At 47.3% G+C, this 16,027-nt stretch overlaps 1 protein-coding gene and 1 non-coding gene across 13 annotated transcripts in view; both read right to left on the bottom strand.

Annotated features, from left to right (window-relative positions):
• Ank1 (ankyrin 1) overlaps positions 1-16,027 on the bottom strand; it is a 188,090-nt gene that overhangs the window by 133,047 nt on the left and 39,016 nt on the right. The window lies entirely within an intron of this gene.
• On the bottom strand, positions 2,142-2,333 carry LOC141416974 (U2 spliceosomal RNA). Its single transcript, XR_012441618.1, has one exon. It is a non-coding gene; the product is annotated as a U2 spliceosomal RNA (small nuclear RNA).

The raw sequence follows: 16,027 nt of genomic DNA, 5'->3' as shown, positions 1-16,027 counted from the left end.
TGTATTTCTACTTGGTAACCCTGCCTCCCATCCATAATGGGGTGGCCTCTCCTACCACCACTTCAGAAGGTAATTTGTCACACCTTAGTAACCGAGACCCACACACTCATGTTGTCTGCCTCCTGGCTCATCCCCTGGAGGTTAGAGAACTGAGGCTGTTAGCAAACCTCAGGTTTTCTCTTGAAACCTGGTCCCAGGCAAGCTAGGGTGCCAAAGAAGGAGCAGAAAAAGCCAGACAAGTAGCATCCTTTCTTAGATGTAGTTCAATGACTGAGAGCTTGCCTAGTGTGTGCAGAAGCCCTGAATTTGATTGCCAGTCTGGAAAGGAAAGAAAGACAGAGGGCAAAGTATTCACCCTATCTAACTGTCCCCTACCAGAAACTGGACTCCAAGGCCAGAGTGGGTGGGAAAGAAACTCAGCTTGAGAACATCCTTGTGAGCAAGCTGGTGTGAAGGAAGCCCTGAGCCCATTCCATGCACTCCTCTAGGACACATCAGGCCCTCTGACGGCACTAGGAGCCACCCCTTTTCAGTCCCCCATATGGACTCTGAAAGCATCCCAGGCTCTAGGGGCTTCCCTAGTCACCCCAGGTGGCTCATGGTGGTTTCTACACATTCCAGTGCCCTGTGACTATAGCAGATGTCAGGGGCAGTACACCCACTGGACTCCCACGGTATAAGGAAGGGCAAAACTTCCTCTCTGATGCTTTTTTACTGTGCTAGTAACAAAGGGAAAGTCTGCCTAAAATGTGCATTGAAACCTCCAGCAGATGCCAAGCAGCTGTTCTCCATCTGCGAGGTGGATGGAACAAAGGCAAACTTAAGTCCTGGGGATGTAGGCTAGATTCACTATGATGAAAGGAATTGCAGAAAGAAAGAGGGTCAGGGAGGGAAAGCTCGATGCCTCAGATGGGGTAATCTCCATTTCCTGCATTCACAAAGAATGGGTGAGAGTCTGCTGGAGGAAGACCAGGAAGATCTCAAGTTCTCTGGTCCCATCCATTCATACAGTTCACAAACGTGTATCAAGACCTCTGTGTTCTAGACACTGTGTGCTGTGGGTGTGAGGATGCATGCTAAATAGTTCTGGCATTGGAGGGCACATGCTAGGGACAGCCACAAACACCACCACAGGCCAGGCAATAAAACAGGTTCCAGGCAGATCAACAGAGTAATGGCAGGGGGGGTGGACTGGCTGCCTGGAGACAATGTTTGACCTGAGTTGTTATAGTTTGGATCTGGAATGCCCCCCAAAGACCCATGTTTTAAAGGCATGGTCCCCAGCCTATGGTGTTATTGGCAGGTGGGAGAACCTTTAAGGGGTGGAGCCTAGTAGAAGGTCTTTAGGTCACAGAGGTGTGCCCTTGAAGGGCATAGTGGGACCTCAGCCCCTTTCTCTTCCTCTTTCACTTCCTGGTCATGAGGGGGGTGGTTCTGCTCCATCACATGCTCCCTTCCACAAAAGGCCAGAAAGCAAATAGGTCTGCCTGACTGGAACCTCTAAAACTGTGAACCAAAATAAACCTTTTCTCCTCCTAAGTTGATTGTCTCAGGCACTTACTACAGTAAAGGAAAGCTGACCAGCATACAAGTCTTAAAGGAGGAATAAAGGTCAGCCAAGAGGAGACTGCAAAGGAAGTACTCCAGGTAGGGGGCCCAACAGTGACAAAGATATGGAGACCAGAAACAGCTGTGTGCAGGGACACTGGAGAGGATGGTGCAAGTATCAGAAGCGGAAAGCAGTAAGAGTCAGGAGTGGAGGTGGCATGGAAAGCCAGGGGCTCACCCTAGCCTGAGTTCTGCAATCCATGACACATCCACAAAGATTTCTCTGGCAGGTAAGCTGAGGATGGTTGGTCAGGAGGCCATCCAGAGTTCAGGTGCTGCAGTTCCAGCCAGGCCATGGGAGGCGACAAGGTAGAGAGGAGGGGAGGATCCGAAAAACATTCAGGGAGCAATGTTAGCAGACGTGGGAGATCAACTGAATGTGGGAGGTGAAGCTAAGGTGAGAGGTAGAAGAGGACAAACTGCAGGTGTCTGAACTCAATGGTCTCTAGGCATCCAACACCAGTCAAGTGAGAGGATCAAGCACAGGATGCAGCAATGGTATCAGGGATGGCCTGTGATTCATTCTTTTTTTTTTTTGGTGCACCATTCCCAGAGGTACTGCCAATACCAGGTCAGTGCATGGAGTGGACGGAGCAAGCTCCTATTCCATCTCCCTGTTCCAAAACTCCATTTAATGTATTGTCCTCGGATACAGGACCTATCAGATAGTAAACTGATAAGAACAGATACTACACTTGATCTTAGCCAAAAGCCTGAGAAGCAATGTGTGTGATTCATTCTTACAAACTCCTGGCTCACACCCAAGTCCTGCTGACGAGTCAAGCCCCAGGCACAAAACCAATGGTGTGAGTTTTAGCAAATTCTACCCCTCTGGACTCTGCAGCCTGGCCAAGCAATCCCATCACTTACGTTCAACTGTAGTTCATAGCTGTGGCTAAACCTCACACTTCAGAAAGAGGTTAGCAGGCTTTGGAGCTGACCTTCAGTGGTCACCACACAGATAACCCTGAGGACATTGGAGAAGCCAAGGAAGTTCAAGAATACAACTCAGTCCTCCCAGAAGCAATGTGTGAGGGGATTCAGGGGCACATGTCCCCTCTCTGGAGTTCAGCATCCTTGTCTGTCCAATGGTGGGCATGCAAAGGCTCCCATCCTACTGGGTCTGTGTTTAGGGTCCTGCTGAGGATGAAAATGAGTACTCATAGCTCAGTGCTGCCGCCTACTGTTCTCATCTGGCCATTACACACCCAGCCATGTTGAGTATTCACACTTGCCAGCAGCACCCTGAGCCCAGGTTTCTGACCAAGGTTGCTCGTCCTGCCCCAGGATGCTGCTGATTGCCAGGCCTTCTGAGGCTCCTCAAGGCTTCCCTATGACTGGACATCTTAACTGATGGCAGCAAGAATGTGTCTGGAAAGCAGGACACAGCTGCTACAAGGACTGTGGCTGGACAGCAGTGGGAGTCCTACTAGAGATCTGAGGGCCCCATAGCCACCACTGGGGTCTGGTGCAGAACTTTCTGGGTAACATTCTACTGCATACTCACTCAGGCCCGAGGTGGATAATCACCCTTGTTATGGAGGCCTGGGCAGAAGATTCAAGAAGCAGCTTGGAGACTAGCAGACTGCAGCCCACAGACCAAATACAGCCATTGCCATTTCACACAGCCCGCCTTAACAGGGTATGTTAGTTGGCTATCCATTACTGCAACAAGACATCTGAGATAATCAACTTTAAAACAGGAAAGGTTTATTTGGAGGTTTCAGTCAACCATCAGTTGGCCCCATTCCTTTTGGGCCTGTGGTGGATGCAGCATGGCATGGTGGAGCAAAACTGTGGCTGGGAAGCAGAAGAGAGGAAAAGGCTGGGCCCCAATGTCCCCTTCAAGGACACATCCCCAGTTGCCTATTTCCTCCACCTAGCCCCACTTCTGAAAGGCTCCACCACTTCCTGATAGCACCAAGAGCTAGGGTACCAAGTCTTTCAAAACATGTGCCTTTGGGGGATATTTATGGTCCAAACTACAGCAAGTGGATTTTGCATTTTTTAAGTGGCTGAAAAAAATAAAATCTAAAGAAAGGATAACAGTCATGACAGAAATAGTGTGGTCAGCAAAGTCAGAAACACTATCTGGCCTTACAGACTGCTGACTGCTTGCTGAACCAGAGGATAGCTGAGGGTCGCCCCTCTGAGAAGTTAATTCCAGAGTCAGGTCTGCCACTGGCAAAGGCCTCCTCCGAGCAGCAGGACCCTTGCTTCCAGCACTGGGCCCCCGATGCGCCCCAGGAGCATCAGCAGGCCCCGTGGTATAAGGGCGAGAGCACGTGGCATCTAGAGCAGCTTGATCAGGTCTGCTGATCTGCAGACTCTATCCTGCTGCGCCCAGAGCAGCTGTGCAGGCAGCCAGTGCTTCCCTTGAGCCCCATCAGGGATCATGTGGCTGTCAAAGGCCTCAGAAAAAGACTTCAGCCAGCTCCATCAGAACTGGCCCCGATTTGCCAGAAAGTTCCCTATGCCCAAGGACAACTCAATGGCGTGTCAAAATGACCTCCTTTCATGCTGCAAATCCCTTCTCAACAAGCAAAAGCTGCTGACAGTTCAGGTTTTTTGTTAACAACTGAATTTCTTTTTTAAATGCAAAAGAAAAAGAAAAACTTTCCATTCTTGCTCTTTCTGAGCAGAGAGGAAGTCATTCATAACATAAATGAGGCAAGGTTTTCATCCTCCAGTCATTTCTTGCTCCATCTCCTGTCTACAATAGCAGGGACCACATGACTAAAAAATAAGTGCTCCTAATGACGCAGCCACTGTGCTGTGAGTATGTCTCCAAGGCTAGACGCTGGCTCCAGCCTTGCCCACAATGGTGCTGGACCTGGGGGCCTGAGATCATGGGCCCCTAGACAAGGTTCCGTTGCTCAGCACTCTGGGTTTCCAATTAATGACCAGCCAGATGGTAAGGGCAGTGAGAGCAGTGGCTTCTGAACTGGGGGTAGAGCCTGGGGGTGAGCATGTGGAGATCAGGTCCTGGGTCTATGGGTGGCAGGTCTGTGATGCTCCCCAAGGATGACATGCACCTCTGAAATGAGATAACACAGGCAGAACGTCCACCTGTGTATGGCCTTCAATTAGTGTTCGTTTGCTTTATGTTTCCTGGACTTCTAAGAAGACACAATGCCATTAGCCCCTTTCTCACAGCAGATTTAAGTTGCAAGGGATCTGTACAGAGATACATCAGCCACACACTCATTTGGTCCGTGTCTAGTCACACTTACAAGGTGCCATTTAGGGGCTCCAATCTGGGGTGAAGGTGAACAAGGCAGAGTGGTCCTTGCCCTGGGGTGACTTGACTCTACTTTCAATAAATGAAGAAAGTGCGTCTTTATTACTCAAGCACATGGTCCTCTCACTCAGGACTGGGAGAGAAAATGCATGGCGTGTGGGCTGCCTAGTCTGCTGGTCACAGACAGGCCTGAGGAAAGCTGTCTGCAACTTCATTTCTCTATGTGTAAACTGGGATCATATGCATGAAAATTACATGGTGTAACAAACATGGAAGCACTCAGGGGTCCTTGCACATAGTAGACATTTAAATTTTTAAATTTAACGTGAGGTCGCCCTGATGAACAATACAGGGAGGCAGAAGCCATCACCTTAAAGATCAAGGCTATAGGAAGACCCAGGTTCTTGAGGAGAGGAGATTAGATGACAGATACTCTTTTCCCTACATATCACCCCTCCCACTGTGTGTCATCTTTCCCTGTGCCCCAGACCAATGCCTTCCACAGAGTGTACTCACAAGTGTGCTAACAGCATAAGCCACTGTTTTACTGCACTTACCACAAGCCCAGCACCCATAGCTTTGTTTAATCCCCACATAGTGGGATGTGCTACTGTTACCCTCATTTTACAGACACAGCAAGCGAGGCACAGAAAGTCTTAGTGAAAGGCCCAAGACCACAGGGCTGGCACATAGAGCAGTCAGAATATGAGCTCTAGTGCCCCAGTGCAGAGCCAGCAGGCTACCTGAGTAACCTGGTGGGTCTATGGGCAACAGTGCTTGTAAAACATCCTGTACGAGTAAAGCTCATACTTAGGCACTCACCTTAGGCCACATGCTCCTGTGCTGTCTTAAAGGGACTGTTGAAAACACTTGCACCCTTAAGAACTGCACTATGGAGAGCTGCCTGTCTTCTCACATGGCTCCGGAGTTATAATAATTGTGACATTTACACACTAAGCCTTAGTTACACTAACAGTAACTTTCATTATGCAGTGCTGACTCTGTGCCAGGCGTGTTCTAAGCACTCTGTGCACATTAAGATGGTACTGTGGTGGTTTGGATATGTGTACCCCAAAGGCCCACGTGCTGAAGGCTTGGTCCCCAGTTTGGCACTATTGGGAGGTGGTGGGACCTAGCTGGGGCCATCTAACTTTGATATGCTCACAGTCACCAAGGCTGTAGGTGAGGTGGCAGAGCTGGGATATGAACCTAGGCAAGCTCACTTCAGAGCTGCTGCTGGCCATCCAGCATGCCACCATCCTGTGCTGCGGTTGGTACTGTGGGGCACATGATAAAACCACTCCTTTAGTCCCCAGACCGCTATGTGACAAACAGTGCTTAGCAAAAGGTGGGCGGGCTTGCTCCCCTGGGCACTGGAGCGACTGTCACACCATAGGGCAGGGCGTTCAGATGGGTGGTAAGTGCAACCTGACTGAAAGTCTAAGATCAGGCTGCCCCTCATGGCAGACGGCATCATATGGCGGGAACGCATGTGCAAGAGGTCACATTCAAGACAGGAAGCCTGAGAGTTCAGGGGCCAGGCTCACTCTCTACAACAACTCAGTCTCTTGAGAACTGACTGACTCCTAGAGACCAGCACTAATCCCTTCAGAGGGCAATGCCAGTATGACCTAGTCACCTTGCAGTCGGCCCCAGCTCTTAAAGGCCCCGTCACCTCTCAATGTTACCACACTGAGTTAAGCCTCCAGTATTTGAACCTTTGTGCTGCACACTCCAACCACATCCTGACCATAACAATGAAATGTTAAACATAGCTTCATTCATAGTAGCAGAGACGAAAATGGTGGTTGACCGGGCCTGGAAGAGGGAGAATGGGTAAGTGTTCTCAGTGGATATAAAGTCAGTGACGTGATATGAATTCATTGTAGACAGCTGCTGTACCAGCGGAGGGCCTACAGGAAGCGATTCTCTGCTGTGCCCTTGAACTGCTAACAGAGTAGAGCTCAGGCTAAGTGTCCTTATCAAACCACAAGCAAACAAGAACAAAGGAGCACCAGGAAACTTTTGGAAGTGACGAACAGGTTTATGACTGACTGTGGCAAAAGCACCAGAAGCAGTATGTGTCTAAACTTACCAGATGTCATGCACTAAACATGTACAACTGCATCTCAATAAAGCTGCTTTAAATTTGTTTTAAAAGAATGGGGCTGGGGGAGGAAAGAAAGAAGGTTGCTACACATCAAGAGCATGTGGATGATCCCAGTGCCTCACTTGTCCCCCTCCCCACCAAGAAGAAACTGAAAACCATAGTCTTGACAGGACCCTCATGTGGGTCTGGTACAGTGAACCACCTCCTGTACTGTTCCTCAGGAACACTGGCACTGAGACTCTGCAGTCATCTACATCTGTTCTACTGAAATTCCCATGTCTGTGATGGGAATGACCACTGTGATGACCACTGAACAGGGCAAGAGGACCGGGCAGACTCTTTTTAGCTCAAAGCCAACTCTCTGTTGGTAGGATTGTGGTTTGAGGCCAGCCTGGGCAAAAAAGGTCTTAAACCCCATCTTAATCAATAAAAGCTGAGCATAGTGGTATACACCTGTCATCACATTTATGCAGAAAGTGTAAATAGGAGGATCACAATCCAGACCAGCTCCAGCATAAAGCAGGACCCTATCTCAAAAATAACCAAAGGAAAAAGGGTTTGGGGTGTGGATCAAGTGGTGGCCCTAGCAAGCACAGGTCCTGACTTCAAATTCCAACACTGCAAAAAAAAAAGAAAAAAGCCCATCCTGAGCATGTGCTGCTGCAAACAGCCTGGTTGAGAATGGAAAGCACTGTGTTGATCACAAGCCAGTCCATCTGGAAGCCAGAGAAAGGCCCTGGGATAGAGACAGGGACCACTGGGTTCCAGACGGCACTGGAGGGGAAAGGGATAGTCACCTTTTGTCCAACACTTTAACTTTCAGGTAACATCTACAGTTGAGCTGGCTTTTGTCATTCATTCCCCAGCTTAAGCCATGCTAGCACACAACTTCCTCCCTTACAGGCCAGTTTCCTCCTCTGTAAAACAGTGATGACAGTGCTCTGCCTCCTGCCATGGGAGAGGTTCCAGATGAGAGTTGTATGACATGCAGACATGGAGGTAAATGCCTGAAGAGCTAAACAAACAATTGAAGCTTTGTTTGGGTAGGGCCTGCAGCCTTCGCTGAACCGTGTGCAACTATTATTTGGGCAAAATGACTGTTGGCTTATTTAAAGTGAGCCCCACATGTACAGTTCCAGGCCATGTGTCCAGCACACACAGCAAGAGCACAGTGGGCAGTGTAGACAATGCAGCTGGGTGCGATCAGAAGATTCTTTCTGGCACTGAAGGCAATCCCTGGGGTTTCCTAAGAAGTCATGGAATACTAATGGTGAGAATCTAGAAAATCACCATTGCCAAGAGGGGCAGCACCACAGACACCAACGTGTTCACCAAACTCTAAGCAGAGCTCTCTACAAGTTCAAATGATTTAGAACAAATAACAGCTTATAAATGTATGAGGCCTATCAGCCCAAGATATGGTGCAGGGAAGAATTGACACAGAGATAGGTCAGGAAGAGTTTCTATAAGTCTTTTGTCAGGAAACACAAATTTTTCACTGGGGGAAGCCCAGGGTTGAGGTGGGAGTCTGTCCCTGGCCTTTTGAAGTTAAAATTTCAAAGGGTAGGGCTATACCCTGCCTCAATCCTGTCCCTTGACTTGCCAGATCTTGGTAGTCCCTCAGGGATATCCACAGATAAGCCATGGGTTGTAGACGCAAAGGCTCACGTCATACCTCCTCTCCTACCTCCATCACCACTTCCCCATGACCAGGCACACAAGCACCCCACCCATGCACATGCACTGTAAGCACCACACACAGAAGAAGGAGTCAGAGGCTCTGGGCCTACCTCACCTAAAGTCATGTTGCTAATGTGACCTTGGGCACACCACTTAATCTCCAGTTCCTTGTTTCCAAATTATACATTCAGACCTGCCTCCAAGGAGACACAGGAACGAACAAATAGGGCAAAGTCTCTAAAGAGTTTTGTGAAGTTCAGTCAGTTTACAAATGTAAGGTGCTTTTGTTCTTATCAGTCACCCTGCTTTAAACTATGTAAGATGTTATTTCTTGCACCAAATAAACATGAGATAAAGTGCAGGAGACTGAAAGCCACCCTCCTGAGTGAGCTCCTGGACCTGATGCACGACTAGGGCCAGAGGCTGAACCTGCAGCTGCCTTAGGATCAGAGGAGGGGAAAAAAGGTATCTTAACTCAGCTCACTGACCATGCTCACCTTTCTTCCGAAAGGGTCCTCTACCCTGCAAAGATGTGAGGCAGCCAATCTTATCAAAGATGTACATTTGCAAATCGGTCACTGGCAGCTTCTGCTTTTGGTTCTTCTCTCCCTTCTTCCACGTGCAGTGGCCTCCTGCCTGGGTAGCTGCCCCAACAAGGCCACAGAACAGAAACATGGTGTGGCCTTCAGGAAGAGGGGCTAGGGAGTCTGAGCTGTGAAACAGTGAGTCACTCCCTTTTGGCTGTGGTTCACCCACTCTGTTAGTGGGGACAGAAGAAATGATTAACTTCAGGAAACCAGCTTATTTGCATAAATGTACATAAATTATGCCTTCCAAAGAAATTATCTGACCATGAGTAAAAGCAAAAGGAAATGTGTCTTTCTGTTCTTCTCCATCTGTTTTTCTTCTTCCTCTCCCACTACTTTCTTAAACACACCAAAATGATTTTAAGCTTCCACATGCAAAAAGTACACATTGGTGCATACATTACCCAGAGATGTGCAGAATGTTTGTATATCGAGGTCACCCAAAGCCCTGCTTGTTCCATCTTTTTCCCCCACCTCTCTCCAAATTTATCTCCACTCTTTTCTATGCAAAACAGAAGGCTTCAGATGGCACTGTTCATCATCCGCAGAGACGAAGGATTCTTGAGCTGAAAGGACACATAACAATGGAGCCAGACAAGAAGCTCCAAGAGGGCAGAGGCTGTCCACACAGCACTGTGACCCCAAGACCTATAACTGGACAGAAAGCCCGTGTTTATCACCCATGTCACAGAGGATAAAACCGAGGCCTAAAGATTCACAAAGTCCAGGTTTCTTGCCTCCAAGATCAGAAACCTTTCCCAGGACCACACTGCCCCAGCTGTTGGCAAATCAGCCTTTGTGTCCTGTGAAGCCCTTTCCAGTGGTATTCATGCACAGAAAGGGGCCTCAGAAAAGCCTGCCTGGAGCAAGCGCAGCAATCTGTCAGGCCCATACGAGCTGCAGCATGTACAGGTGCAGGTCACCTGTCTTTATCTGAGCTGCTCCTGAAGGCAGGCAGCTCTGATGGCTTGCAGGGTTGGCATTCATCCCAGAACAGAAGCCAAGGGCAAGTGACTTCTTAATTACTGCTTACAGTGCAAGTTTTTGCAATGGTCTGGATAGTGGCCAATCCCCCCAAACACAATAAGTCTCTTATCAGCCTGCAGTGAATTGATCCATACCTGACCCATGGATTCTATTGCAACTGGAGAAGTGGCAGCAACTGCCTCCAGCCACAGGCTCTGCAGCTGAGGATGCCTGAAGGCCCTCATCCCAAGCACCTCTCCCACCACACCAGGCCAGCCCTCAGATGGTCTCAGCCAAGCCCTCCTAATCAGGAACTCCACCCCATGGCTCACTCAGCCTTGTATGAGTGCTTCGTAGTGAAGAAGGCCCTTCACTCTGCCCCCCACAGCCCTCAGAAGTCACATTGTGGCTTCACAATCCATCTCCCACTGAGTTTTCACACACATCCTCTGAGGCCCGGGAAAAAAGCCAAATCATGTGGGTTTTCCACCTGATAGGGAAGAAACAGATTTTAAAAAGCAGAATCAAATCACAAACTCAGAACCAAGAAAGCAAATACAGTAGGGTAATTAATGCACCTAGGATTGACAACAAGTGACCCCTAAATCTCAGAGGCTTGACACAGGAAGCTCGCCTCACGTTCATGTCAGTCTCACGTGAGCCAGCTGGTATGACACCATGATGTGTAGTGTTTCCCTGAAGAAGGGAAGCATGAGAAGAGTGGTGCAGGAGGATTTATGGTTGCTCCAGAAACAATGCACATCTTTGTACAAGTTTCATTGGCCACAAATTAGTCACATGTTTGCTACCTGCAAAGGAGGTTGGGGAGATACTCTTCCTGTGGGGCCAGGAGAAGGAAAAGCAGTGAGCATTCTGTCTCTGCTGCAGAAGGAGTAACACATTGAAGGTTATTGGTATTGCATGTGTCAAGCACTGTGCTGGGGACTATCTAAGCATCCTTCCATTCAGCTCACTGAGAGTGACTCATCTTCCTTCTCATGTGAACAGGTTCAAAGGACCCAGTCCTCAGACTCCAAGCCCCTACCCTACCATCCATTCATATTTCCTTGTGCAAAATAGACACTAGAGAAAAGATTACAATGCTCTTTAATCACCATGCCTACTTTCCATCCCAGATCCCCAATTCACCACTGTCAGTTTGATGCATATCCTTCTGGCTCCTTTTTTTTTTTTTAAAGCTGGCCTCGAATTTTCCATTCTCCTGCTTTAGCCTCACCAGTGCTGGGATTATAGGTGAGAACCACCATGCCCAGACTCTTCTGGATCTTTTTGTACATGCATACAGCACTCATAGTGATTATCCAATTGATTTACCTTTTTTGTTGTTATTTTGGTGGCACTAGGGTTTGAACTCAGGGCCTCACACTTGCTAGGCAGGTGCTCTTACCACTTGAGCCACTTTGCCAGCCCTTTTTTGTGATGGGTTTTTTGAGATAGTGTCTCACATACTAATGTCCCCAGGGCTGGCTTTGGACTGTAATCCTTGTGATCTTTGCCTCCCGAGTAGCTAGGGTTACAGATGTGAGCCACTGGCACCTGGCTGATTTATCTTTTTTTTTTTTTTAAATAGAACTATTCTATTTTTTAAAAAATAGAATATTTTAAAAATATTGTATATTTTAAAAAAATATATAATATGACATATTATTCTGTGACAAACATCTAACACAGACCTCCTTGTAAAACATTCAGTGGTTTTTCTATCAGATCACCAGTCCCCCACAGAGAAACTCTTTTGGAATAAGATATAGACCCTAAAAGGTCCTGAGTAAAATACAAATACCTCACAAGGGAAGTGAGAAGCATTCACACACATTCACAGCCATTCACATGCTTGACCAGGAATGGGGCAGTCAGCCCTTGATCCACTGCTTGGTTTGGGGACACTCTCATCTGTGCCCCGAGGTTGTCCTATGTGAACAATCTCTTATCAAGTCACTCAGGATGTTGAGAGTAGGAGGGATAAATGGACCCCTTAAGGGTAATAAAAAATCTCACCCTTGGTTGGACACTGTGGCTCAAGCCTAATCCTAGCTACTTGGGAATCAGAGATCAGGAGGACTGCAGCTCAAGGTCAGTCTAGGTAAAAAGTATAAGATTATATCTCAACCAGTGGCTGGGCATGGTGGTTGCATCTGTCATCCAGCTAGGTGGGGAAGCACAAATAAGAAAATTGTGGTCTAGGCCAGCCCTGGCATAAAGCGAGATCCTATCTCAAAAATAACCAATGTGGGAGCCAATGGAGTAGCTCAAGTGGTAGAGCACCTGGCTAGCAAGGGTGAGGCCCTGAGTTCAAACACCAGTACCACCAAAAAAGAAAAAAATAACCAATGCAAAAAGAGCTGGGAGAATGCCCACCTAGAAAGGCCCCAAGTTTAACCCCCAGTATTGCCAAACACAACAACAAAAACCTCATCTTTTTTGAAAGTGGGACTAAACTACATCAATTTGAAGAGAGCCAGCATCCACCATGCCATAAGGTCATCTCATGTAATCCTCATATAACCAACCAGTCCTACTATTCAGAAAGCCCAGAATTGCTCTTTCCATTTTACATCTGGACATACCCAGCCCAGGGTGGGAGGCAGATTGCCCATGTTGGGACCCCTGTCTTCCCAAGCCAGGGAGGCCCTGAGCCGGATTGTCTCCAAGTCTGATACCCCCAACCCTGAGGACATTACTCCTAGGAGGGCTGTCCTAAAGCCATTCCACCTGAGACTTTACCTGATTGAGCTACAAGTTCTACCCTCTAGGACCAGAAAGGACACCAGAGATTTGAGCCAGACCTAAAAATGATTTGAAAATCACTAAATTGTGTGACCACTGAATAAAACTTCAACATTACTTTACTGAGCTCTGAGCCCATTTGAAGGCGCCTACTTTAGATCTCTTGCCCATCCCTGAAGGCCTACTGGAAACCCCAACCTGGGGAAGGTGATATCTTCACCTGAAATAGTCTGTCTGCCTCTGGACTGATGAGCACTTAGTATCTGCACAGGTGATGAGCCAATCATCAGCTCAACCCTATGCCAGGTCTGTTTGGGTCTTGGGCTGTTATTTAAGTAATTTGTTGCCATAATTATCAGAAGTTTCATGAGTATTCTTAGTATTATTAGTTTTAAGGAATCAGATGCTGGTTCTTTTAGTACAACATTAAAAGCATTCATTATTGCCTTTGTCTTAAAAAAAAATAATCAGAAGTTTCTCCCCAAATACTGAAGGCCAAGACAGGATCTGACCACGATCATGAGGACTACAAAACCTGACACCCTGCACACAGAAGGTAACTCAGTACACACTCACGGTTCTATATCATCTCAGTATTGTAACACTTTAATATTAATATCTCCTTATTCTTCTCCAGAAAGGACAGTGCCTTTCTAAATGACCTCTTCAACTCCATTTATCACTTCGGGTCAATCACAATTCTCTTTTTCACCAATCGTGTAGAAACTTGAGAAAATGTATTTCACCATCATCTTCATCATCATTGGCTATTGAGTAGCTGCTTTTCACCAGGCACTGTGCCAGCACGAGGACAAATATTCCTACAATCCTTCATTCCATTCCCACTCACAATTCTCCAGACATTGGCTCAAGGTACCCTCCTACCACCCCATGATTGCTCACGCTTTGGGGTGCTCACCACCTTTCAGCACTGTGCAAGCACACTAAGCAAAAAACAATCCTTTCTGGGCCAGCACAAACTTAGGCTTAAAGAGGTCAGGGATCTCGCTTAAAGCCTCACAGAACTGTCGCAGTACACTGGAATTATGCAGTCTATAGACTAAGTGTGCTAATTATTGAAATTGCTTAACTGAATGGTTAGTGAAAACTTTCCTATGTACATTTGGCATTTTTTATAGTATTTTTTCAGATTGAACTCAGTGCATTGTATTTGCTAGGCAAATGTTCTACTACTTAAGCCACACACCCCATTTTTTTTGCTTTTAGTTTGTTTTTTAGGTAGGTCCCACAATAACTAGCTAGCCTTAAACCATAATCCTCCTATCTCTGCCTCCCAAGTAGTTGGGATTACAGACATCAACCACCACACCTGGCTTATAACAAATATTTAAAACAGAGCCAGAGCTGGTGGCTCACACCTGTGATCCCAGCACTTGGGAGGCTGAAGAAGGATTGAGAGTTTGAAGCCAGCCAGGGCTACATAGTGATACCTTGTCTCAAAAAAAAAATAATTTAAATAAAAAGTTACCCCTCCAAGCAAGAAAAAAAAGAAGAATGTTAACAAAATAGGTACCAGGCCTATTTACTAGCATAGCCTGAGAATGCAATACAGTGAGTGTTTAATAAATAATTATTGAGTGCAAAAGAAATGAATGAAGAGATTAAACAATATACGCGAGGTTCCTTAGGCAATGAGTAACTGAACTATGAGATAAACCCAGGTGTGTCTCGCCCCAAAACCCATTTGCACACCCCTGTGCCTCACTGCCTTCCTCATGGGGGGGGGGGCGGTGACTGGCCACCACAGGGAAAAAAAGACTGAGACTTCAATGATCTCTGGAAAAGAAGCCCCTTCATAGCAATCCTACCTGTGTTCTCTCACTCAAAACTTATTCCAGCATCAGAGTTGGCTGGCATACCTGACCTTTGACAGTAAAATGTCTTCTTTTTGGATTTTAGCACTTAGCAATCAATATTGGAGCTGCAGAGTTCACAGCAAGAAATCAATGAAATCTCAATCAATATTAATAGCACAGCATGGTCAACAGCTTACTCAGCTGCTTCTCAGTCTCTGTCTCTCTCTCCTCTCTCTTCGTTTCTCACCAGGCCCCCGAGGACAGCAGAGATGAGGCCAGCCAGAAGCCACAGCACAGACATGGGGAACCCTGAGCCTCACCTTGGTACCACCAGATCTAACCCTCCAGAACTAGACTCCAGGGTTCTTTTGAGATGAAGTCAACACAAAAGCCACACTGGGCCTGGCACAAAGGTGCTGTATATCGTGGACTACCTCCCCCACCCCCGCCTGGGGCTGTGCCCCTTCTACCTCTGCAAATTGTCCCTGCACCCAAGCCCCAAACCCTACAACTGCAAGTGAGCCAAGGCTCAGCTGTTCCATTACTTCACACAGCCCACCCTTAGCTCACTGAGCTGCTCATATAATCCACTCAAGGAGTTTTCTGTCTGTTATCCTTACTCTTCACAACCTTATCACTGGATTGCATCATTCCCATGTCCTAGTTGAGGAAACTGAGGCTTTAGGATAAAACATAGTATATCAAGATCACATGACAAGTAGGCATTGGAGCACTGCCATGGTTTGGATTTTGAATGACCCCCAAAAGTGCATGTGTTGATGTCTGGTCATCAGCTTATGGTGCTGTTGGGAGGTGTTAGACCTTTAAGAGGTGGGATCTAGTGGGAAGAAATTAGGTCACTGGTTGTATGCCTCTGAAAGGGGTATTGAAGGGGTATTGGGACCTCATCCCTTTCCTCCCTCTGTTTCCCAGCCACTATGAGGTGAGAAGTTTCCTTTGCCACATGCACCCATCATGATGTACTGTGCCACCACAGGCCCAAAACAATGGCACCAAGTGACCATGGGCTGAAACCCTGAGACAAAATAAATCTTTTCTCCTTATAAGTTGATTGTCTCAGGTACATTGTCACAGCAACAGAAAGTTGATTAACACAAGTCCCGAAGCCTACCTCAGATAGAAGATCCAGGCAGTGAGAAGGACAGTCAAGTTGGGGGTTCTAAGCCTTGGAGGGGAAGCAGGAGGGCACAGGTCTGCCACCAAGCACTGGGTCAGTAAGAGAGTCAGGTGCCCTATGACTCTACCCATC

Source organism: Castor canadensis, chromosome 14, assembly GCF_047511655.1.
Source record: "Castor canadensis chromosome 14, mCasCan1.hap1v2, whole genome shotgun sequence".
Taxonomy (NCBI): Eukaryota; Metazoa; Chordata; class Mammalia; order Rodentia; family Castoridae; genus Castor; species Castor canadensis.
The sequence above is the reverse complement of the archived record's forward strand: the minus strand, read 5'-3'. Positions and strand labels throughout refer to the sequence as shown.